This window comes from Aedes albopictus, chromosome 3 (genome assembly GCF_035046485.1).
Source record: "Aedes albopictus strain Foshan chromosome 3, AalbF5, whole genome shotgun sequence".
Lineage (NCBI taxonomy): Eukaryota > Metazoa > Arthropoda > Insecta > Diptera > Culicidae > Aedes > Aedes albopictus.
Window position 1 is genome coordinate 273,545,585 of NC_085138.1, and position 26,965 is coordinate 273,572,549.

Below are 26,965 nucleotides of genomic sequence, written 5' to 3' on the forward strand. Positions count from 1 at the left end.
AAAAGAAGCCCCGCACGACGGTATCTTCTTTTATTTTGAACATTTGATTCCGGTTTTTTTATAGTCAGGGGGAATAGTTGTGCTAAGAAATGCATGATACCTCCCCCCCTTTGCACCCTCCTCCCTTTTTCTAGGAGCCGGAAATACGTGGCTTTTTTGTATTTTTTATAAATTCTACATGTTTTTGCTCAAATTTCATCGTTTTGTTAATCATCAATAGTTTTCACTAATCCTTGACATGCAATGTATTACCACCCATCATAGTATGCTGAAGTTTCCATCCCAGAGCTATGCTAAGACCTCCAAAATACTCCGAAATTTTTGACACAAATCCAACATTCTCAAACATTTTTTATACACGATGAATGATCCCAGAACATAGTCTACGGTACTCAAAAAGTCTCAAAGCATTCCTTGAAAATTCACGGTACATGAATTGGATGATCTAGGTCATCCAAACTACTCTGAAATTCATTTTCTTAAGATCTACAGCATCTACCATCCTTTGTGTTCACTCTGTTCAAGAAATTTAGTCACGTTGATGTCTATTACACCTTGAAATGCTATGAGCATTTTGATATTGCGGTAGTTGGACATTCCGTGAAATACTAATGGCCTCCAATAAACTTTGAAGTTTGAGTTACGATATCAACATATTAGTATGTTGCTTTAGTTGTAAAACAAATCGTGGGATGTAGTCTATACTGCTGATGGAATCTCAGTGTACAGCTATATTGCTTTTGGTACATTCATGAGATATTGCAGGCTCTCCACACAATTCTGGGATTAGGATCTTCAAGGTCTACAGACTCTACTCTTGTTTTTCTTCACTCTATCGGCATAAGTCTTTCACGAATGGGTCTGTTGCATCTCATTATATAACGAATATCTCTAATTGTTGCTATTTGGGTGTCCAGTCCACTGGTATACAAATGAAACCAATGTATTTTAAAGTATGGGTCACAATATCTGTGATTATTAGGTTATTTTTATTGCAGCAAATGCTCGCGCAATATAATCTATGCTACTCAAGATGCTACTCTTAGAGACTCAGAGTGCAGACGTAAAAACTTGAAGTATTTTAGGCAAAGTACGTTTAATTGGAAAATTGAGAGATAAATTTGTGAAAAAATTACCACTTGTTTTGGTGGGATTCGAACCCACGACTCCGTTATCGCTAGTCCGGCGCTTTAACCAACTAAGCTACAGAACAAGTTACAACTCTGCAGAATAGAAAGTCAAACTGGATTCGAAGCACCACCCTAAACCGGGTCCGTCTTTCACAACTTTATCTCTCTTTCGGCTCTTAGATGCCAATCTCCCGCACTCTCGCGGCCTATCAACAACAAGTGTGCGCGTATTGTTTTTAGAATGTTGATATTGAAGCTCGACTGACACATACTTCGTCACCAACCATATGATCGGTACAAACTCAGTATGCGTTGAGCTCTCAGAGTGCAATTTTGATAACTTAGCAACATTCAATTGGTGATTCTGGAGGACTTCCTGGTGAAATTCCAAGAAGAATTTGTTAAGGTACTCCAGAAAGAGTTCCTGGAGGAATTCCTGAAGGATTTCCTTGACTAATTTTGAGAGGAATTTTTGGCGTAATCCCTTAAGATTTTTTGGAGGAATTTTTCCCTGCAGGAATTCTCGAACGAATCTTTAAAAGTGATCCCAGTAGTATTTTCTTGAGGAATTACTTAAAAACATTTGGATGATTTTCTGCAGGTTTCTGGAGAAATTCTTTGAGGAATTTCTGGAGAAATTTCTTGAGAGGTTCTTGGAAAAAAATCATAGAGGAATTCTTGGAAGAATTCCTGGAGTAATGCTTGGAGAATTTCTTGGCAGACGTCTATGAGGAATTCCTGGAGAAATACCTAGAGGGATTCTTTGAGGAATAGTTGGCAGAATTTTTAGAGTAATATCTGGAGCGATTGTTGAATTTGTGGTGGGATTCTTGAAAAAATTTCTGGTGGGATTCTTGTAGGAATTTCTGGTAGAATTCTTGCAGGAACTCTTGCATGAATTATCGAGGAATTTCTTGAAAAAATCCAGGATGAATTCTTCCAGGAATTATTGGCAGATTTTTTTGGAGGAATACCAAGAAAGTATCTTCGAGGAATTCTTGGCGAAAGTCTTGGAGGAATTCCTGGAGGATTTTTTTGGAGGAGCAACACCGATAAAATAAAGAGATTCAAGAGTAGAGCTTGTGGAATAGTTTGGATGACCAAGATCACCAAGTGGATGTTGCTAAGCTATCAGAATTGCACTCTGGGGCTCTAAGAGTAGCGTAGATTATATTCCGCGAGCATTTGTTACAACAAAATATCCTTAGATTTACAAATATTGAGACCCATACTTCAAAATACATTGGGTCTATTTGTATGCCAGTGGACACCCAAATAGCAACACATAGAGATACTCGTAATATTATGAGATGCAACAGACACAATCGTGAAATAATTATGCCGATAGAGTGAGCAGAAACAAGAGTAGAGCCTGTAGACCTTGAAGGTCCTAATTCCAGAATAGTTTGGAAAGTCTGGAATATCCCATGAATATACCAAAAGCATTATAGTTGTGCAAGCATTATAGTTGAGGCTCCATCAGCAGTATAGACTACATTCCACGAATATTTTTTTTACAATTTAAGCAACATACAGGATGTAGATATCGTAACCCAAACTTCAAAGTGTTTTGGAGGCCATTTGTATTTTATGGAATGTCCAACTACCACAATATTGAATTGCTCGTAACATTGCGAGGCCTAAAGGACATCAACGTGACTATATTTCTTGAACAGAGTGAACACAAATGATGGTAGATGTTGTTGATCTTAAGCAAATGAATTCCAGAGTAGTTTGGATGACCTAGATCATGTACTATAAATTTTCTAGGAGTGCTTTGAGGCTTTCTGAGTAGCGTAGACTATGTTCTGTGATGATTCATCGTGTATCAAATTTGGTTTAGAATGTTGGATTTGTGACGCAAACTTCGGAGTACTTTGAAGGCCTTAGAATAGCTCTGGGATCAAAACTTCAACAGACTGTGATAGGTTGTAATGCATTGCATGTCAAGGATTTTTTTTTTTTGTAAAATATGGTTTATTTAGTTCTAGCGCATAAATAACATATTCGAAATTAAAAACTAATCCTCTAGATTCAAAGTGAAATCTAGCTCACCTACATCGATTCTATTATTAACATTGGCATTAATGAAGTTGATGTAGTTAATAAACATTCTAAGGATTTTGTTTCTTCTTGTTTCGTCGATTCGGTACAACGTCGGTCGAAAGAGTTCTCCAAAGGTGAGCACTCGCCATCCACCGAGAATTGTCGTTGCTTTTTGCTGTACGAGTAACCACGCCGGATTAACTCTGGGACACTCACAAAATTTGTGCTGTATCGTCTCGATGCCCAACGGACAATGTTGGCAGTTTGGGTCGGCAGCTCGTCCAGTGATGCTCATCAATCTTCGGTGCTCCGTCTTTTCGTTGATCAGAAGGTACAGATCACTACGATGTTTCGATGATAACCTCCTAGTGGAAATGTTTTTCCAAATCCTAACCCAGTTGAGGCCAGGCTCTTTCAGCTCCACTCTAGGTGAATCCGTTTGTTCCAAAAGGAAACGATGTATTCAGAGTGCCTAAAAGCTCATGTATACATGAATGAGACAGTGTGCCATGCGCTGGGTTGAAATGCGTCTCAAGAAAATTTGTGAGATTTGAGATCATACACGGAGAACTAAAACTACCTATTTTTTGAGTTTATTTTACTCAAAACTAAGTATATCGATTAAACTTTCTACCCAAAATTAGGTTGTTTTCTCTTTCTCCCCCACCGATGTTGTCAAAAACGAAGCGAGCTGCATCGACCCACCGGGGGTACTTTGGCCCAATAAGCCAATTTTGAGTAAATGCCGTTTTTGTCAAAATTGGGTTGAAAAAACTCACGTTTGGATTAAATTTACTTACGCTTGAGTATATTTTTTTGCTGGAGTTAAAGGCAAACTACCTAGTGTGAGTTTATTCGATTTACTCAAATTTGAGTTATTGGGCCAAACTATGGGGTTGCGTCAAAAGAACTTAAATTTGGGTAGTTTGGCGGCTCCGTGTAGCATGCTCATGAAAAATCAAGTGTACGTGCCTCAATGAGACGTCTCGTGAGACTCGTCTCATTGAGATGTTTGTTAGTTGCAACTGAATCATTTTAGAGGCCCAGATTAGATTATGTGAACCCATTTCCGCCAGCGGTAACGGCGGCGGTGAGTACAAGCGAGCGGCTTGAGTTTTGACGTTTCGTGGTTCCGTTCCCTTCCTCATCCCTTCGCCAACCGTTCTGTGGCGCCAACCGATTGCTATTCTTACTAAACGTCAAAATTGGTACCCACTGCCGCCATTGCCGCTCGCACATAAGTAGATAAACTTGGGACCAATTGCGGATCAAATAATAATTGGCTTTGCACTATGGGGAAAGTGGTGGCCAAAAATCGTAAAATTGACTTGCTTTGAATGACGTGTCTTATATACCATTTGATAGCCAGATAGTTCAAACCTAGATTCCCAAAATTTTAGCCCTCTGTGATGGAAACTAATTGCGCCACAGATATCAGACTTAGAAAAATAGTGAAAATTGTAGAAAAAATGCATTTTAAACAAATGCAATTTTCTCAGTGAAAAAACGGTTTAATTTTGGAATTTAATCCACCGTTGGAAATGTTATTGTCTGAACTTGAAAATGGGTGTGTTGTTGGAGTTACACGGTTAATTTAAATGAGTAAAAAATGGGTAATTATTGACAAAAACAACATTTTTTGCCTAAGTTGGTCTATATCTAACAAGCAGGGTCGAGCAGTCTCAAGAGACCGCCTCCACAGTTTAGTTTGGGGTCCATACTATCTGCAGAACGCGAATCCAGCTGCGGATAGCTGCGGATGAGCATCATATTGACACAAGCCCGAAAAATGGATTTTTTCTATTATTATTTTTTTGTTAATTACGATCATTGATTATGCAAGCACATACAAAAAAAGTCGTACAAATTAAACAGTGCTTCAAAGGTGGAACTGTTAATTGTCAAATTAAGTCTTTAAAATGTTATACACTTAATTATTTTTATGTTAAAAATGGGTAAAAACTGACCGAAAGTTATCTTTTCATACACAAACTGTATTAACCCATCTGGACTGAAATGCTTCAATTGTTCACGAAAATCTTATTTATATTTAGAACACATATTAACCAACGGGGGAAGAAAAACCACATCTTATATATTTATTTTACTAAAAAATACCTACTTGTATTTAAAAGACGAGGGCAATATTTTCAAATATTGCCAAATCTGAAAATAATTGCTTGTGGTAACATGAAACATAGGAACATCGTGTTACCACAGATAAACAGACGTATCACTTGGAACAAAATGCGATAAAAATCATCGCCACGAAAACATAATCGCCCAATGCTAATTACGTTAAAAAGGGAAACGATCTGAGTAGAGTGGGACGTCTGTTTGTCTGAGGTGTTACTTTAGATCCAAAAAAAAATCTCAAATAGTCAATGCAATAACAGCATTTGAACGCAAAATATAATTTTGATCTTCCTAAAGAAGAACGACTACAGTAGACGATCGCTCGGTGCAAACGCTTTAACTGCAATGCTTTTTAAGTTCGCTAAGTGCAACAATTTTGCAGTTATTGCACCGCTATACGTCATAATGAAATGTCAACATGCACATTGGCTGCATTCTGCAGCAACTGACAGTTCAATGACATCTGCTAGTTTTTGCAGTTATTGAATTTTATTCGTTAAGTGAAACGTAAACATGTTGCAATTATCGAACGTCTACTGTAATTCAAAAGTTGAAGTACGTAGCACAATATTTTAACAATGCATAGAAAAAGGCTCACGCAAAAAAAAAGCTTTGAAAAATATAATAACGATTGGCACGACGCTTATTCGGAACTTGGACATATCATCAACTTAGTGAATGATGGTGATATGTGTTCAGTAAAATAATACAAGCATATTAAAAAAATATCCATTCGACGAGTTTGAACTTATATTACTGCCTATTGGACGCAGTGGCTTAATTTCACCAACAGGGGAGGAAAAAAGGGGGGGGGGGGTAGCAGGCAAATTGGAGAGGGGGCTTCTGGTTGATAAACAATTCTTTACCATTATACCTAATTAACATTAAAAATGGGGGGGGGGGGCAGATTTACCTCGAAGGGAGGGGGGAGTGCTTCCACCTCCGTCTCTCCTTATTTTATCTTATGCATGGCAATCTTATTCTTGTTTTGATTTACCTTTGAACTGCCTCAAAAACTAAAAACAAACGTTTAAGTTTATGTTCAGGAATAAGTAGTTCCTAACTGAGTTAAATACTAGTTACAACTTCCAGATGTGATGAAAAAACATAATTTCGACTAATGTTATGCTAATCTTACTAGAATACTTTAAAAAAATGCGGAAAACCAAAAAAAATATTTTTGGCCACCACTTTGTATGGAGCCGCCCCATAGTGCTTTGGTTGTGTTAATTGAGATGCCTATATTCCAGAACAAAGCTGTGGCCCACATCATCTCTCACCTTCTTCAGAAGCTATGTAAGGTACACAACTCTGGTGCACTACATACACGTTCAACTTAAACGACCCTTCATCCCTCTCCGCTGGTCAAACAGAACACACCAAAAAACCATCAATTGGAAGTACACGAGCTGATCAAACGAGCACCAATAGCACTGCTATGTAGTCTCCCAAAACATTATGGACATACTAACGTCAATTGGGAGGAAGCCCTTACCAGGATTGTTCCTCCTACCATTTTCCCGTCGTAAAACAACCTTCGGCTGCATTCTATATGCCCCAGCATACTTATGACACAAACCCCTTCCGCCCCCGGAAAACGTCTCAGCTGAACATTATCTGTAAATGTCATTCTAGTGCAGGGTTTAAGAGTGTATGAGGTTGGTGTCAGGTACCTGGAGCTTGTCTCATTGAGACTCGCAATGCTAATGTGATGTGCACCAACATCGCGAGTCTCAAGCGCAAGGAATTTTCATGTGCTCACAGCCAACTTTTCTCAATCTCGTATTGAGATTTGTACGTACAGATACTCTGGATGTATTTGAATGCTGGTGGGATTCTCTTTGATGTGGTCAGGAAGCGCAGCAGCCTGTTGCGAGAGTAGTTTCAGACATGGGAACTCAGCGGGTGTCGGCATGTTCCTTGCGAGCAGCGACTGGTAGAAGGGGATTGACTCAATGTCCTGCAAGTGACGGTTGGTCAATAAAGCCCTGCTTTTAATAGCAGGAATGTGCAAATTTAACCCGCCATTCTCCCTGCTGCGCGTGAGTTGGTACATTGGAATCCGAGCAGGGAGTCCACGAAACAGAAAAGTACCCATTGAAGATGTGAGTTTCGCCGTATGCACACTTTGAGGTGGTAGCACCGATGCGATGTACCACACCTTTGCCGTGATAAACGTGTTTAGCAGTACTACCTTCTGCTGTAGCGTAAGAGAACGCATGCTGTGCATCCAAATAATTTGTGCTATTTTAGACACCAAGCTGTCCCAGTTCAACTTAGCCATTAACCTGATCGAGTTGACAAAAAACACTCCAAGTATTTTGACCTTCTCCGTTGTCTGCAATCCTGGTGCAGTCAAAGGTTCCCCATTGACGAATCCGACATCAATTGCCACTGTTTTATGACGGTTCAGTTTTGCGCCTGATACCAGCTCAAAACAGTCAAACAGCTGAAAGATTCTATTTATTGTGTCTGTAGAGGTCGCTATGATTGTGATGTCATCGGCGTACGCTACGCAGAGATCACCACCACAAATTCTCTCGAGCCGCGTGAGGAGAGGATGGAGATATATCACAAACAGCAGCATCGACAGTGGGTCCCCTTGGCGAACGGATCGCTCAATCCGGAAGGGTTGTGTTAGCCGTCCGTTGATTAACAGCCTTGATGAAGCCACATCAGCCACCCGCGAGAGCCAGCCCACGAAATCTCGGTTCACACCCAGCGAGAGAAGAGTCCGATGGAGGAACTCATGAGAGACACGATCGAAAGCGTGGTCCATGTCGAATGAAATCATCTTGCCTTTCTGTTTTCTCGCATTTAAGGCCGGACGGGACGGTGGTTGAATCGTCCGCCATTGCTTTGTTGCTAGTAGGATGCAAATCTCAACTTCTACTTCATATTATTGACTAGAAATTTGATCGTTCATTTGCTCACTTGTGGTGCACAATCGACTAAAGTTTCAGCTACGTCAGTGCAGCGGAAATTGATATTTGCTTCTTCAAAATCGCGAGGCAAATTGTTAGAAGGAGAGGGAAGATAGGAAAAATTACACGTCGTCCCGTGCGGCCTTAACTGTGCCACACGATCCTTGAGCGAGAGTGTCGCTTGAAACATGGAACGGTCTGTGTTTGCACATTTCTGTGCATCGCTGAGAATCCGGTGGGTCCGGAGAATGTGTTCTAATCGGGTTTTCATTACTCGGCTGAGAATCTTGTAGTCCACGTTTAGAAGGCTAATCGGACGAAACCCTCTCGCTGTCCCATCGCCTCCCCTCTTTTTGATCAGAACAACAGTACCGTCCGCAAATTCCGAGGGAAGCTCGTTGGTCATGGCTTCATTGATAATGTGATACAGTTCTCGGTATATAACGTCGAATGTTCGCTGATAGAATTCAACCGGTAATCCATCGGAGCCGGGTGACTTTCGTTTTTGAGAGGTTCGGATGGCATTTTTGAGCTCGTCGATCGTAATCTCCGACATAACAGCTCTGTTGACTTCGTCGTTCTCGGGTACAACGCTCTCCATTTCAAACAGCTCTTCCGCGTTTCGTCTCGTCTCTTCCTTCGCGTACAGGTTTTGGAAATATCGAAACATGTGCTGCTCGATCTCCAACGTTCCTTCTATTTGATCTCCTCGCTCGTCCTGCAGTTCTGTGATGGTAGTTCTTTTCCGTCGTCTGTCTCCTAGCTGGAAGGTGGACAAACTCTCCCCGGCCACGAAGGTCTCATTGATGTTGATAAAATTCTGTGTGAACTGTCGCTGTAGGGTAAGCATTTGCGCTTTAATGCGGTTGATAGTTGCTAGCATGCCAGGATTTTGGTAATAGTCATCGTATGCACGTCTCAGCTGCGCATAAAGCCGCTGATGATCTGCGTTGAAAACATTAAATGCTTCTCTAGATTTCCAACGGAAGAAAGATTTTATTTTTGGTTTTGCATACGACAACCACCATTTTAACCAGCTGGGAAAATTCCTTCGCTGGCGCACCCAGTATTGCCATCGAATTTGGAATTCTTCGATGTTTTCCGCAGTTAATAGATGTGGGCGTAGAGACCAGAAGCCGCGGCCTGGTTCGACACCAAGACGGGGAAGGCAAATACGCGCTGTTACTGCCTTGTGGTCAGTAAACGAACACACATGTGTAGCGGCATCCCGCAGTTGTGCGCACAGCCCTGTGCTCACATATATGCGGTCGAGCCTAGATGCCGCATTGTAGGTGACGTAAGTCGGTGCGGGGAGACCTGGAAATAACTTCAGCCACACGTCATGCAGCTGTAGCTGTTGAACAGTCGCTTGCAGCGCTGGACTTGTGTTAGCACTCGTAGAGTCGCTTTGGCGTAGCACACAGTTGAAGTCTCCAGCCAACACGACGTGCTGCGTGTTAAAACGAAGGTAGTAAGCAATGGTTCCGTTAAAGAACCTTTCCCGCTCCGCACGGAGAGCTGTGCCCGATGGAGCGTATACGTTGCAAAGTGTCGTATTCTCTACTCGAAGAGCAATGAGGCGGCCATCAAGACTTTTCTCTACGTGCGTGTAGCGTATGTGCTCTTTGAGCGCGATCGCTGTTCCTCGTCTAGCGTGGTCCACATTACAGATAACGTTAAAGCCGGGAAGAGAAATCTGCTCATTCTCCACCTCCTGCAAGAAAACGATGTCCAATTCCTGTGCTCGGATGAAGGTCCGAAGTGCGTTTATCTTCGTTGCGTTGGTTATATTGTTGATGTTGATTGTTGCGAGGTTGTAACTGTAGAACTCAGCCATCAGTACGATTAGCACGCTTGGGTGTCCTCGTCCCGCTTGTTGTTCGCATCCTCCACGCGAGGCTTCTTTCCTGGTGGCCGGCTGCGAAGTTGCCTTTTTGAGCTGGTTGAGCCAACAGATGTGTCCGTGTCGTTGCCATCAGATATGATATTCGCAGATTTGCGAACTGTCCCGTTGCTAACAGAAGGTGGTTGACCTGTACTACCGGTCATCGACCCATTGTCCGAGGAATGGTCTCGTTCGCTGAGGACCAGCTGCTGCTGTATTTGCCGTGGAGGTTGTTTCGGCGGAGGCATGCTCTCTGCTTTGGCCGAGTTGGTGCTCGTTTTGTTCGCTTTGTGCGCGGTTGGGGTTGAATTGTTGCTATTCTGGTTTACACCAGCGATAATTGAGACGCGCGGGGCACTGGGGTTGGGGTTCACTTGTTTTGCAGCGTCGGCGTACGACTTCTGCACAAAGAGTTTTTTATTTTGCACGCAAGTGATTCCCACGTGGATGAAGTCACGGCAATGTTTGCACGTGTGACGCTGCCCGTAATAGTCGACAGCGGTCGTTTCGCCGTCGATTGTGACCCACGACTCAATGTTGTGTTTCACAATCATTTTCACGATTCGGATGCCGGTCGGTATTCCGGGAAAATCCAAATCCGCTCCACTTCGTTGTTCTCGGATTTCGATGACCTCGCCATACTTTCCGAGGAATTCGCTGATTCTTTGGTCGGACACATCTTCAGACAAGTCATAGAGTCGTACCTCTACTGCCCCGTCCTCTAGCGTGATCCGCAACGGGTACGTTTTTCCGTCAGCAGTGATTTCGTGTTGATTGTCATGTTGTTCGCATACACGTTGCGCTACCGCAAGATCGACCACTTTCACGAAAGTCACTCCAAGAGCTCTGCTATTCTGGATTCGAAGCACTTCACATTGTTTCAGACCCAGAACGGTTGCACAAAATTTGTGCACTTTGGCAGTGTCCGGCTTCTTCGGCACATTAGAAAAATCTATTCGGAACGTATTTTCCCGTCTCCCCATCACGGAGTTGTTTTACGCACATCGACGCGAAAACGACTCGAAGACACAAAACAAGAGATTGCGATAAATAGCTTGTGTTCGTCTTTCTCGGAACGTTAGCAGAAACGCGTCTGTTCAGCTCGAAAGTTGAACGCTCAGTGATCAGTAAAAACTATTGATGATTAGCAAAACGATGAAATTTGAGCAAAATCATGTCGAATTCATAAAAAAATACAAAAAAGCCACGTATTTTTAACTACCAGCAAAAGGGAGGAGGGTGCAAAGGGGGGAGGTACCTTGCATTTCTTAGCACAACTATTGCCCTTGTCTATAAAAAAAAACTCCGGGGTAAAATGTTTTAAAACAAAGAAGATATTGCATTTCTGCCAAAAGTAGATCGTCCCGGGTGTTTACGGATTAAGAGCGGCTGGTATACCCACCAGCCAGAAAGTTGCTGGAGGTTCAATAGATGGTGCAGCTCCGCCCGAGGAAACGTAGATGACCGGTGCGGAACTCACGCGAACGCTGAACCGCAACACGAGCGAGCTACCAGAGATGTTGGTAGTTGCCGAACAGCTGGACAAGATAATCGGCTTCACGAGCTGGCGGACTAGCATCAGTAAGGACCTGAAACAGGGCCTGCTGATGCTCCGCAAATCGCTAGCTCTGGCCAAAAAGGAGTTCGATCTCCTAGTCGATGAACGGAGTACGGCTGACTCGAACAGGAAAGCTGTCCACCAAAACGGACAGCTTCTTCATTGCTGGCAACGTGACGCTGGCGCATGGGACCTTGCAGCTCGCCGGAGCTGTAGCGGAGAGTTCTAACTATGCAGTCGGCTTCGACTGCATGGTCGAAATCTGCCGTGGGAACGCGCCCCGCGGGGGGTAAGGGTGGTGGTCAAGAATGGTCCAGCAGAGCCGGGCGGAAAGCTGAAGAGAAATAAATGGACGGTCAGCGCGAGTAACCAGGCTCCTAAGTCGGATGCGAAACGCGCAAGGAGCAGGGAAACCAAACTTCAGGAAGCCAACACTAAGAGAAGCAGGATCCAGCCGAACTACGGATTACGGTTGAAAGAAGAAGGAGTTCAGAAAGTGGAACCAGTCCACAAGCGCGAACGGAGCGACGCGCTGGTCTTCGAAGCTGAGGCGGATACATACGCCGATGTGTTAAGGACCATGCAAAATCGTCTCTCACCGCTGGGCTCGAATGTAAAAAGAATCCAGTACCAGTGCTGAAAATATAACTTTGATATATCTAAATTCAAATACATCCAGCTCATTTTAGAAGCTCCACCTGAGAATATGGAGAAAGAGCGTTTTTCCGCGACTTTCATGTAGACCTGGTCTAGCCGCACAAGTTTTTCAAATACCATATTCTCAGGTTAGCCTCAGGCAACCTCAGGCAGGCCTAAATGTTCAGGCAAGCGAGAAGGTTGAACCAACCAACGATGGTACAGGTTACATTGCTAAACCTGGACCACTGTGAAGCCGCACAACAGTTGCTGTGGCAGCCAGTGTCGGAGTTAAGTACATACATCGCTCTACTATCGGACTTATATTGGACCCCTCCCGATAAGGCCGATAGAGGAAGTGGAACTGACAGCAACGCACGCAATTGGCATATTGGAGTACTGGATAAGGTCGAGACAGTTGGCACTCACGCACCACAAAACGGAGCTTGTGGTGGTAAACAACCGCTAGTCTGAACAACAGGCAGTGGTCACCACAGACGAGTGCACGATCAACTCTAAGCACTCACTAAAGTAATAGGGGGTCATGATTGACGGTAAACTGTGTTGTACATTATTTCCAGACATAAGGAAGACCAATGTTTTAGACAAAAAATGAATGCGAACCCTAAGAGAGATAGAGCTCTTGGCGCGAATCATTTTGACACTTGTTTATTTACATTTTGTATGGCGCACAACTCGGCACATTGGATGTCGGCGCACAAGTTGTTGGCCAGTATGCGGATTTCAGAAAAGATTCGCAATAACGGTATCTATACTACGGTATGGCGCTGCTGCATGGTCAAGTGCGCTAGCAGTCAACCGAAACGTGGAGCGACTCGAGAATACCGACAGACTGAGATGTGCCGTAGGATGATCAACGCATATCGCACGGTCTTAACCCTTCAGCGCGCGCGCCGTTGTAAAAAGTACAACACTACCAAAAAACCTCGCTAGTCATATACAGCACGAGCGCGGTGCAGTTTCAGCTGCTTGATAGCGCGCGTGCTGGAAGGTTAAAGGAGCGGTATGTGTGCTAGTGCGCATGATGTCCATAGCACTAGTAGTGAAAGAGGACGAAGAGTACTTCGAGCGACGCGACATTAAAGAAGGCGAGACAGATCGCCAGAACATCGTCTTTGTTGATGTGGCAGAGAGAATAAGATTCCTCTAGCAAGGATTGGCGCAGGCTCATTCCAAGCATGTCATGGACGAGCAGGCTCCATAACGAAATGAAATTTCACTTGACACAATTCCTGTTTGGCCATGGGTGCTTCAGGTGGTATCTGCACAGATCTGGATACGCAGGCTCCCCCGCATGTACGGAGTGTGCAGACTGTGACGATACCGCGGAGTATGTGCTCCGAACTACAGACACAGCAAAAAAAATCTTGTGATATCACATCATTTTCGGTGCACATCAGTCACGTCGTAAAAGTGATGTACATATTACATCCCTTCTACGCAGCTAATTAGCCGCCACAGCTTGACAGAGGGTCTAGCAATCGCTAGAACCGGAACGATAGATGATTCATATATAAATAAAATATTGGCATGGATTCGTACGCTGATCCGTTGAGTGTGAGGCATATCCCTTACCTCTCGGCTATTTCACCGAGTTAAATGAAAGGTGATAAATATGATACTGCTTCTAAATATCTGGTGGAATGGGTTTGTTGACATTTTCCAGTGCCAATCAGGGTGTACATGGTGAGTGTGATAATCGTTGGAAATCGATGTATACGAGTGTGATTACGTCCGAAAATGGATACATCGCCAGAAATTACGCGCCTGGATATTACAAAATTATTTGCTGTGGAGAAAATGGCGGACCGAGCAACAGCAAGTTGAATTGGCCCCCCTCCCCATCTAGAAGCATGAGTTCAGTGGGTAGTCTAAGTACTAGCCAGGACCTTAGCCTCTAGGGGAGAGAGAACAACTGTACAGCCATGTACGGTCCCCGCTTTATCGAAGTCAGTCCTAACGGGCGAACCGCGAAGGTACATAACCCGAGGACACGGTGCTCCATTTACCGTTATTATAAAATAAAATATACCATCAAAACCTGAAACGTCATTCTCTTTATTTATCTATCCTACACCTCTGGACAAATTTTTAAAATCATCGTTGGGCGAAATTTGGAGTTACGCCCTTTTAAAGGGCCTAACCTCTAAAACATCGTGTTTTCTATAGAATAACACCACATTTCATAACAGAATCATGAATTAAAGGCATCAATAACAGAAATTATCATGAACAACATTGAAATTTAGTAGTATGCATCCATATGAATATCGGTGGAGTGCATTTTGTATCAAAATTTGTCATTACGTCAATATACGGTAGAAGTTCTTAGGGCCTATAGAAAACAAATATTACATTGGTGTAACAAATGCAATTAAAAGTATATTGTATTGTGATTCCATATGTCAATAGATGTTCATATTACTCTCCGGCAAGGCGATAGTATTTACATGCTCAGCACCAACATTTCAAAAGGACGTATCTGACCTTCAACGCAATATCTTCTCCCATAGCAGATCGAATCTCATCTTTCCCAGGACACCAACAACCACTATCGGAAAGAATTGCATTTCCTCCGTCCAGGAAGTAATTGTACATTGCATCGGAGAGATAAAGGTTTGGTTTCGGCAAGCAGCTTCGCCATGTTAGCACCAAGCGTACACTCTCTATACAGCAAATCTGCCTTTAAAAACAATAGTCAAAATTTGTCAAAAATATTTAATATGAGCAACCACAAGTTAGACAAAAAGAAATATGTCTGTGTGACACATATCTTAAGTTATAAGAATATAGATTCAAAATATCGAAAGGCCAAAAGACAAAAAGTTTGAACAGGCTTCAAATAATCAAACATAATATTCTGAGTGAAAATTCTTTCTTCTTTTAAAATATGTAGGTAAGACCTTTTGTCCCTACTAATTTAACTTTTCTTCGACCTACTGTATTTCATTTTTTATTTCATTCCTGGAGCAACATTTGAAAAGGGCCCAACAGGATTTGTGCCTTTTATCGAAATTGCTTCGAGGGCCTAACAGCAGCCCACCCACGCAAATGAACACCGTTATCCGATCGATGTTTGCTCTATCTGAAAACTGTCTTAGTTTGTGTGAATAAGTTGGCCCAGGAGCGACGTGTGAAGTAATTTTTTACCAATGCTTGTATGCCCTTTTCAAATGTTGCTCCAGATTTGTACGATTTATCTTTTCAGCTTCAGCATTTCAGAAGGGCGTAACTGGTTGATGATACGGCTCCTTCTTCTATGGATGTAGATTGCATGTCACCCCGCTAATGTAAGCCATCGAAAGAGGAGCATTATTTTTGTCTAGAAGTGCAACGCCACAGCTTTAAAAAGAGGTGTTGTTTTGGAAAGTAGTTACGCGTTCTTGAAATACTGAGGCTGAGAGGACAAAATGTAGAAATGCAAAAAAAAAAATCGAATACAATATTGCGCGTTTCGCCGTAGATTATCACACAAAAATGTTCAAAATCGCAAATAGATCGTCGCCAGTACATCATATCGAGTCCGTGTCTTCTACAAAAAATGCGGAAAATAGCTATTGATTGACCGCGCAGAAGACACTGAAACGATTAAATGTAACTGCGCATATTTATTTACATGTTTGCATAATTTTGCGCGATAATTTTTCTTGTAATGTATAGTAGGTCGAAAAAAATAAAATTAGTAGAGTGTAGTGGAATTTTCCACAACATCTTTTTCTGCATCGCAAATTTATTATTTCCCACGAGAAATAATGAATTATGCTTAGCTTAACGACAACGTGCCGACTTTTGGTTACCTGACCGGCCGATGTCATCTAACACCCCATGCGCGGCTCGAATTGACCACGCAGCATTAATTCGTGTGAACATGCTTTATTCTTTCCTCAGGTAATGTGTAACTTTTCTAACTAATAAAAATCATTCATTCAATGTCCAACAAGCAAAGTGTATACATCGTGTCCTGATGACAGACCCGTGCGCCTTCTCCATTAATGTTCGCGAAGTACAGTACATGGCTGACCGTTGACCCGCGCCTTCTCCGTGATTAGTGAATTAGTGAAGCATGGATTACGCCAAGTCAATTATCAACGTTAAATTCCAGTTGATAACGTGAGATGAACAGTGTACGAAACCAGGATTCCAGAGAATCAGTTATGTTTATATTTTGAGTCGCTGATGGACAATTCAAACTAGGTGTATAAACACAACAGTTGGGTGTCGCAAATGTGTTACTGCAGCATGAACAAGTGAAACCTTGGATTCCAGATGATCAGTGATGTTTATATTTTGAGTCGCTGCTACATCGAGTACAGACACAACAATTGAGTGCAGTGGATATGTTACTACAATTTCGTGTGGATCCGATCTCAGCAGTAAAACCGAAGCAGTGTGCAGGGGGCACAAATGGCAACTTGGATGATAGTTGTTTGCAGCTCATGCACCACGGGATGCCGTTCCAGCTGACAGTAAAGCTAAGTACCATTATAAATGAAATAGTTCAAAAATTTAAAAATTGTGCGTTGTGATACCATTCAAGTTTACATTCAGGTAATGGATTTTCCTTTCTAATAATTTGAAAAGCAATCGTCAGTTTCTTATAATTTGAATAATATTATCAATGAATCAGTTCGAAAAGTTAAAAAAGCTTCATTCAAACTTGAAAATCCATACATAATAAAATTTCGGACAAAACCTTGCAAGCAAAACTTGACATAAGCACTGCGTTGTACAACGAAATAGAAGCATTTTTAAAGGAAAATTGTGCGATTTTGGAGGAAACAGTTTTTACTAATATATGTAAAAACTCGCGTCTCTTTAATTACGAAATACAACAAATTGTTAATCAAAAAATTGCTGAAAACAAAATACAAAATAATTTAAATTCGTCCAGTAGACACAGTTTGAAACGCGTTGCTAAGACTACGGTATTGTGTTCGCAGTTGCTGTTAGGCACAAGAAGAAAGAATCTACACAAATCCCCTCATCATCATTCTAAACATAAAAAATGTTCAAATTCTACACAGCCTTTGACCATCGCTCCAAACACAGCAATGGCCTTCAATATTGCTACTGCTGCGCAGCTAGCGCAGTTGATTCCAGCATTCGACGGTAAGCCGTCAGGATCAAAATCATTTATAGATGCGGTGGAATTAACTAAAACGATAGTGGCAGAGGCAAACCACGCGAGTGCAATACAATTGGTACTTACGAAATTGACAGGAAGAGCAAGAGATTTATTCTCTGTAGCTCCTGCAACTTTAGATGAAATTATCCAGAAAATTAAGGATAATTGTAGCGAAACCGGATCATGCGATTTAGCCGCAGCCAATTTGAAAAATTTGAAATTAAAGAAAACTGATGATATGGTAAATTTTTCAAAAGATGTCGAAAATCTTTGTGAAAACCTTGCTCAAGCGTACATTCGAGAGCAAGTTCCAGGAGATGTAGCTAAGAAATTGGCCCAAAAGCAAGCGATACAGACGCTAATTTCAAATTCACACAATTCTGAAACTAAAATAATGTTAAAAGTTGGCAAATTTACCACGGTACAAGAAGCCCTGAATGTTATGGTGGAAAATGAGCCGAGTGCTAGCCAACCAACACAAATGTTTGTCGCAAATAAGGCGAAACCAAATGACAGAAACAACAGTTACAATCGTTCGAACAATTTTTCTCGTTCTAACAATAATGGATTCCAAGCCAGAGGTCGTTATAATAACGGAAGGTATCCTAGCAATAATTATTGGCAAGCACGAGGAAATTCATTCAGACCTCCGAACAATTACAATCAAAGAGGACGAGGAGGATATCCCCCTCATGGCAGAAATATTCATGTGTACTATCAACAGCAACAGACTCCAGTAGGCGTAACACAACAAAACGCGCCACCTATTCCAGCTCCACAGATTCAAGGTCAAAATAATGTACAACATTTTTTAGGACAACCGTTCGGGGAGCGTACGCAATAAGTGTATCAGCTTCTAACTTTGTATGCTTGATGATTGAAGCATCTGGTACACAGTGCTCGTTAATGGTAGATTGTGGATCTGAAATTTCAGTCATCAAAGCACATAAAATTAAACCATCCCAAATTTATTTCCCAAATAATAAATGTGAAATAACAGGAATTGGAAGTGGAAAAATATCTACTTTAGGTGATACTATTACAAATGTAGTAATAGATGATACGCCACTACCACAAAATTTCCAAATTGTGGAGGACAACTTTCCAATTCCCACAGACGGGATTTTGGGAAGAGATTTTTTCTGTAAATATAGGTGTAACATAGATTACGATTCCTTTTTATTGTCTGTTAAAATAAATAATAATGTTATTCAAGTACCAATCACCAATGAATTGGAAGGTAATTTTATAATACCACCTCGATGTGAGGTGATAAGACGAATCAATGTACACAATATTGTAGACAACGTTACCATTGCAGAAGAAATACAGCCAGGTGTGTTTTGTGCAAATGGTATTATAGGTAATAAAAATGCTTATATGAAAATTATTAATACTACTAATGAAACGAAAAAAATATGTTCTAAGTTTGTACCAAAAATGGTTCCTTTAAATGAATATAAAATAAATTCATTAGAAAAACCATGGAATAAAGTTAAAGAACGTAGCAAGCTAGTATTGAAGGAATTAAATATGGATCCGAAGATTGATCCAAAAATTAAAGAAAAACTTGAACGACTGTGTGAGGAGTTCAACGATATTTTCGCACTTAAAAATGATGTTTTATCCGTGAACAATTTCTATAAACAAGAAATATGCCTCAACGATTCACGACCAGTATATATAAAAAATTATCGGACCCCTGAGTCTCAAAAAGAAGAAATAGATAACCAAATAAACAAAATGCTAAACGATGGTATAATTCAACCTTCTACTTCGCCCTACAACAACCCTATATTATTAGTGCCCAAAAAATCAGAAACTGATAAAAAAATGGCGGTTGGTTATAGATTTTCGCCAACTAAATAAAAACATTTCCCCAGATAAATTCCCATTACCTAGAATCGATGAGATTCTCGACCAGTTGGGACGAGCAAAATATTTTTCAACGCTCGACCTAATGTCAGGATTTCATCAGATTCCGCTGACATATGCAAGCAAAAAATTTACTGCTTTTTCTTCAAGTAAAGGACACTTTGAGTTTAATAGATTACCGTTTGGATTGAATATCAGTCCAAACAGTTTTCAGAGGATGATGTCGATCGCTCTATGCGGACTTCCTCCTCAATGTGCGTTTTTATATATCGATGATATCATCGTCATCGGTTGTTCGATAAATCATCATTTATCTAATCTCCGTGAAGTATTTTTATGCTTGAGAAAATATAATCTCAAACTGAATCTGCCAAAATGTCATTTCTTCAAAAGTGATGTAACCTATTTAGGACATCATATATCTAACAAGGGGATACAACCAGATAAAGCAAAATATTCAATTATAGAAAAATATCCTGTGCCAAAAACCCCTGATGAAACACGTCGATTTGTTGCCTTCTGCAACTACTATCGTCGGTTCATTCCAAACTTTGCTAATATTTGCAATCCATTAAACAAACTTCTAAGAAAAAATGAAACATTTATTTGGAGCGCAGAGTGCCAAAACGCTTTTGAAATGTTAAAAAAAAGTTTATTATCACCAAACGTTCTACAATTTCCAGACTTCCAAAAGCAGTTCATATTAACAACTGATGCATCAAAAGTTGCATGTGGTGCTGTTCTTGCTCAATTACACGATGGTGTAGAGAAGCCAATTGCGTTTGCCAGCAAAGCATTCACAAAAGGCGAATCACATAAATCAACGATTGAACAAGAATTAACAGCAATTCACTGGGCTGTTTCATATTTTCGCCCGTACTTATATGGACGAAAATTTGTAATTAAAACGGATCACCGTCCGTTAATTTACCTTTTTTCAATGAAGAACCCATCATCAAAGCTCATTAGGATGAGATGGGATTTAGAAGAATATGACTTTTCCATTGAATATATAGAGGGTAAATCAAACATCGTAGCAGACGCATTTTCTCGCGTCCCGCTTGACATGGATGAGTTAAAACAGATGTATGTCATTACACGATCAATGACAAGAAATATATCAAGCCAACCAATTAATGAGTCTCAGATGCAGAAGCCTGATCAACTTCATGTATATGAAGCGCTCAATAATTCAGATGCTTTCAAACTATCTAAACTATCATTCATTAAATATCCACAGTCATCAAAACTATCGATGGTGCTGTCAAAGAAGAATTATAATCCGAGACTAACTCTAGCGTTAGATCTCAAATTAACAACAGAACATGAAAAGGAAGAAGCTTTGAAGCAAATTTTTAAAATATTGGAGAATAAAATCCAGAAATCCACAAATACAAGGCTGGCCAGCCATAAAACAAATGAGAATCAAAAAGGATTTTTGAGTAAAATTATAGCAATCGCAAAGAACGATACAATATTCCAACATATTGATATAAACTCATTTAAAGACATTGGTAATAACATCCTTAGGGATGCCACCATATTGATATACGAAAGACCAAAACTAGTGACACATGAAGATGATATATTGAGAATTCTTCATCTACATCATGAAACTCCTATCGGAGGACATTTAGGTACAAATCGATTGTACAGAAAGCTTAGACCGTTATATTCATGGCCCCACATGAAAAAACGCATAGCTGAGTATGTAAAAGCATGCACACTATGTAAAACAAACAAACATTATTCTCAAGTTCAAACAAAATTTGTTCAAACTACTACCCCTACAAAATCATTTGATATACTTTCAATTGATACAGTTGGACCATTTACCTACACAAATAAAGGCAATCGCTATGCAGTAACCATGCAATGTGATCTTTCAAAATTTATTATAATAGTTCCCATTCCGGATAAATCTGCAACAACTATAGCAAAAGCAGTTATTGAAAAATGTATTTTGATATTTGGCCCAGTATCTTCGATAAAAACTGACCAAGGTACTGAATATAAAGGAGTATTCGATAAAGTTTGTGAACTTCTTAAGATAACACATACTTGTGCCAGTGCATATCACCCCCAAACCATTGGATCATTAGAAAGAAGCCACAAAACATTGAATGAGTATTTGAGGATTTTTACTAATGATACCAAAAATGATTGGGATGAATGGTTACCATTTTTTAGTTTCTGCTTCAACACAACACCATGTGTAGATCATGGGTATACGCCATTTCAGTTAGTATTTGGAAAAACATGCAATTTATTTGATATAGCTTATTGTATTAAACCAGATCCTTTGTATAACTACGAAGCTTATGAGAAAGAATTGAAATTCAAACTTCAAACCACACATTTAAGAGTACGTGAAGCAATTGTACGAGCAAAAACAAAAAGAACTACACAACTCAACGCTAAAATTGAAAATACAGATTTACAAATTGGCGATACAGTTTATCTAAGAAATGAAAATAGACAAAAACTAGATGCAGTAAACTCCGGACCATTCACAATAAAAGAACTAATGGACTGTAATGCAGTAATCTTTAACCAGAATAATCAACAAAGACTTCAAGTTCATAAAACGCGCCTTACGAAATTTAAACCTTTAGAACAAAAAAGATAATGACAACAAATACATTGTTTATTACACTCAAAATTATCGTTCCTTAAAAAAGGGGAAGACAGCCCTCAAAACAAAAATTATTTGTATACTGAAAATTATTTGTAAAGGTAAGAACAAAGCATAAACGGAAAATTTATTATTGTATACCATAATTTTCTTTTAGGGGGAAGGTGTAGTGGAATTTTCCACAGCATCTTTTTCTGCATCGCAAATTTATTATTTCCCACGAGAAATAATGAATTATGCTTAGCTTAACGACAACGTGCCGACTTTTGGTTACCTGACCGGCCGATGTCATCTAACACCCCATGCGCGGCTCGAATTGACCACGCAGCATTAATTCGTGTGAACATGCTTTATTCTTTCCTCAGGTAATGTGTAACTTTTCTAACTAATAAAAATCAATGTCCAACAAGCAAAGTGTATACATCGTGTCCTGATGACAGACCCGTGCGCCTTCTCCATTAATGTTCGCGAAGTACAGTACAAGGGACAAAAGGTCTTACCTACATATTAAAAAAAAAAGAATTTTCGTGCAGCATTTTATGTGTGATTACTTGAAGCCTGATTCGACTTTTTGTCTTTTGCCCTTTCAATGTTTTTTTTTTCTATAATTTTAACTTAAGCCGTTTGGCACACAGACATATTTCTTTTTGTTTAATTTGTGGTTACCCATATTTGACTATTGTTTTAAAGCAGATTTTCTGTATAGAGAGTGTACGCTCTTCATATATCGATGCTAACATTTCAAAATGGCGAAACTGCTGGCCGAAACCAAACCTTTATCTCTCCGTTGCAACGTACAACCACTACTGGACGGAGGAAATGCAATTCTTGCCGATAGTTGTCGTTGGTGTCCTGGGAAAGATGAGATTCGATCTACAGCTATGGTAGAAGATATTGTTTTAAAGATCAGTTACGTCCTTTTGAAATGTTTGTGCTGATATGCATGTGAATACTATCGCTATGACTGACAGTAATATGAACATCTATTGACATGTGGAATCACAATACAATATACTTTTAATTGAATTTGTTACACCAATGTAATGTTTGTTTTCTATAGGCCCTAAGAACTTCTACCGTATATTGACGTAATGACAAATTTTGATACAAAATGCACTCCACCGATATTCATATGGATGCATACTACCAAATTTCAATGTTGTTCATGATAATTTCTGTTATTGATGCCTTTAATTCATGATTCTGTTATGAAATGTGGTGTTATTCTATAGAAAACTAGATTTTTTAGAGGTTAGGCCCTTTAAAAGGGCGTAACTCAAAATTTCGCCCAACGATGATTTTAAAAATTTGTCCAGAGGTGTAGGATAGATAAATAAAGAGAATGGCGTTTCAGGTTTTGATGGTATATTTTATTTTATAATAACGGTAAATGGAGCACCGTGGAGGACCCACCTCTCGGGTATCTTTCATATAAAAAAAAACAGTAGAACCACTTGGCATCACACGGAACCGCACGATCAAGGCGGCTTACTCCGCCAAAGCACCACTCCTCAAAGAGGCAGCATCACACTGACAACCCCGTCATGATTCTTGCTGCCACAGATGCTTTCTAGGGGCAAGGGGAATGACAGTATCGTTTGTTCACTCCTCCCAATTGGTAAATTTGATTTGATCCTCCGAGTTTTCCATCGACAAATCGTTTTTGGAGTACACAGTATACACTTAGTGTACGAGAAAGGTGAACCTTACATAACAAATTTCGAAAATGCAACATGTGTCACTCAGAGCTACTCAATATCAGTGACATCGCAATGTGGGCCCATGAATATTAGGACGATAACGACGGACAACAATGCACGATTGCTAACTTTCCAACTGATCTGATATCTTGCTGGTTTTAGTCAAAACTAAGTTTAAAAATCTAAACATAATGTTTGATTCATATATGTTTTGAAGTTTCATTGTTATTTGTATTGCCTAATTTTCACTATCATTATTTATCGACCACACGACATCAAACGTACACGGAGAAACTGAAAAACTCAAAATTAGGTACTTTTAAACTCAATTTTGAGTTCTTTTTCATCTCCCTTTTCATGCGCTCTTTCTATTGTTGTCAGAGAGTGAAGAGAGAAACAACCCAACTTTTGCAGTTCCGTGCGTCAAGCCAACACTGAGTTTCTAGCACAGTACTCAAATTTGAGTGAATACAACCTAGTCAAAATTTCGGTTGGGTGGAAAAAACTTAAAATTAGGTATTTTTTTCACATGGAAGCAAGCGGGAACAACCCAACAAAAACATCGATTCCATCAACTCAAAATTGGCTTGACGCACGCAACCCCGAAGTTGGGTGGAAAGAACTCACTTTTGGGTAGTTTCGTCTCTCCGTGTATGCTTTAACATAGGTGGAACAAAACTCTGACAACTTGGCATTGATAAAGTTAACATCAGCGCCTGTTAATCTTGAAATTGCCATTGTCATCAACATTTCGTCAGACAGCCGAATGCCGGGGTGCAACAAATCAAACAGGTTGATTCAAATGAAGACCCAGATTCCGGTCCACCCCATATCTCTACATTGTATAATTCCCTCAGTTAGCACTGCGTCCATTCGAAGCATTTGTGTCAACGACTTCATGGACAGAGCAGACACGAGGATATCAGATAGGAATCAACTTTGAAACCTTCGCACGGTCGCGCAAGACGAATCAATTGATTGAATTAGCGACAGCTGATAGGATTATAACTATTATTACCTCCGATTCCACTCTAAAGGTTTCGCTCGTGTGTAACAGTCTACAATCACGACACGCTTTTCAAAAAATGAGCGAGATGCGAATGGATCTCGTCTGAACCTGACGTGACGAAATAGATTTCAATCCGCACCAAGATGGAGAGATCAATGATTTGTGTTTATTTACACACTCATTTATCTAATCAATCAAACCTGCGTTGTTCGCAGCTTGTGGAGTTGAAACAAAGCACTGACCGCTCCCAAATATTGGATTCACGGTGAGGTCGGTTGAGTATAGCCGTGATTATAATTAGGCGGAAACTATGGAAGTATAGGAGAACATAGCCAGCTTTACATTTTCAGCGCAATCAAGCAGGAATTTTGTTTACTACAGCTTGGCATGTTGCAAAGATTGAAATGCCGAATGGGCGGCTACATGTCATTGGGAGCGAACTCTAGACCGAAGTGGGTAGGAATTAAGTTTCTACACAGGGAGTCATTACAAGCGTTTCGGACATGTGTTTATTTCTCAAGTCTCATTTTGACGACAACGAGCTTACTCAGCAGCGTTCTTCAGGTCCGTATAATGTCATCCGGAAATTCTTAAATCTTCCTCATCCTCCTAATGCCATCTCTGATTCCGGTACAATATCCGTTCTAATTTTCAGCCTAATCTGTCACTTTTCAAGCATCATCCCTTCCTTCTACGTCAACCGATTTGACGTGTCACCCGTCCGTCTTGTCTCCCATTCGATGGCAGCTTGTCAGTCTCGTCGTTCCATTTGTCGTCTTGTTTCCGCATCCAACTGCAGATGTAGAGTAATTTTTAAGCGATTAACGTCAACTCCGAACCTAGGCACACGACACCAACGTCAGAAAGCATAAGTAACCGACAACGGCAGCTCAAACTAAATCTACCTTGCTTCGGTCCCCTTTTAAGTGCATGGCTTCGGACCCTATCATTATTATTAGATTAATTTAAAAGCAAATATTTTGAAGTCAGCGGCATCATTCGCTCGATACAGGGAGGCGGGCGTCTCTAATAGCGCTTATTTTCACCGGATGCGTTTTCTAACAAGACGACGGACGATGGTGATCATTAGGCGAAATGCGACGAGGATAGGTTGCGCCGCGCCGTCGTTTGTGCCCCAGAGCAAGCAATTTTCTGGCAACACAAGAACGGTTACGCTCGAATTGCGCACTGACTATCTTGTTTCCGACATCTGCCCGAGCGCCATATAGAACTTCGTTTTGGTGGAACTTGATTATGATTATGAACAATTACAAACTTTAATAAACCCCTCCCACTGAAGTCGCTTCGTTGTTGCCTAGATGAAAACGAGAGACAATGTAATAGCGCTGTGTCGTTTGTCGAAGTGCATAATTGGGTGGGACAGTGAAGGAAAGGGTGAATTTTTCTGGAGCAAATGAGTTTCGATCTTGTGTCCTTCGACCTTTTGTGCTTTACCCAAATAATCTGCCATATAACTGAAGTGTTATAAACCACTCCGAAACCCCTCTGAAACCCCCTGAAACGCGTTTAACTTTAAGATTTTCTGAGATAAACACACGGATGTTTATCGTTTGGTAAACACACGGATGCCCCTAAAAACCCACTGAAACCAACTGAAATACTTCTTTTCCCCTTTGAAACCATTCTCTTGAAAGCCCTTAAAGCCCCCGCATCCGCATGAAACGCTATGAAATGCTTTGAAATCCCCTAGAAACACCCCTGAGGCACTTCTCAAAGCCCATGCAGCCTCTGGGAGGCCCCTAAAGCCCCCTGGAAACGAGTTCATGGTTCATATTTCTCCGCCACACACTGTTGTCCTGCACGACGCCAAACATGATCCTTAGCATCCGATGCTCGAACACTTCAAGTGCTTGCATGTGCTTTTCGATCATAGCCCAGGTCGCATGCCCGTACCCGAGCAGGAACGGATAACTGACATATAACTACAGCATACCAAAGTCAGGTATCATACCAAGATGAGGTATTGGTCGGTTAGCCTGGTATTGAAAATAACTAATTTTGGTATTGTGTAGGTATTTATTAAATATCTCGACGAGTTATTGGTTTGATGTTGAGGACTGCTTGAGGTATTATTGAGTTAGCATAGCATAGCATAGCATAGCATAGCCGACCGTACACATCCTGGGGTGGCTGTCGATAGAGAAGTTTAATGCGCCAGAAAAGTTGCCTGGGACTTGACAAACCTTTAATTTAACGAACTCTCGACACCTGGCCAGGTCCTTACGATCAGCGGGGATGGGGAGAAAATGTTGATTAGATATCTA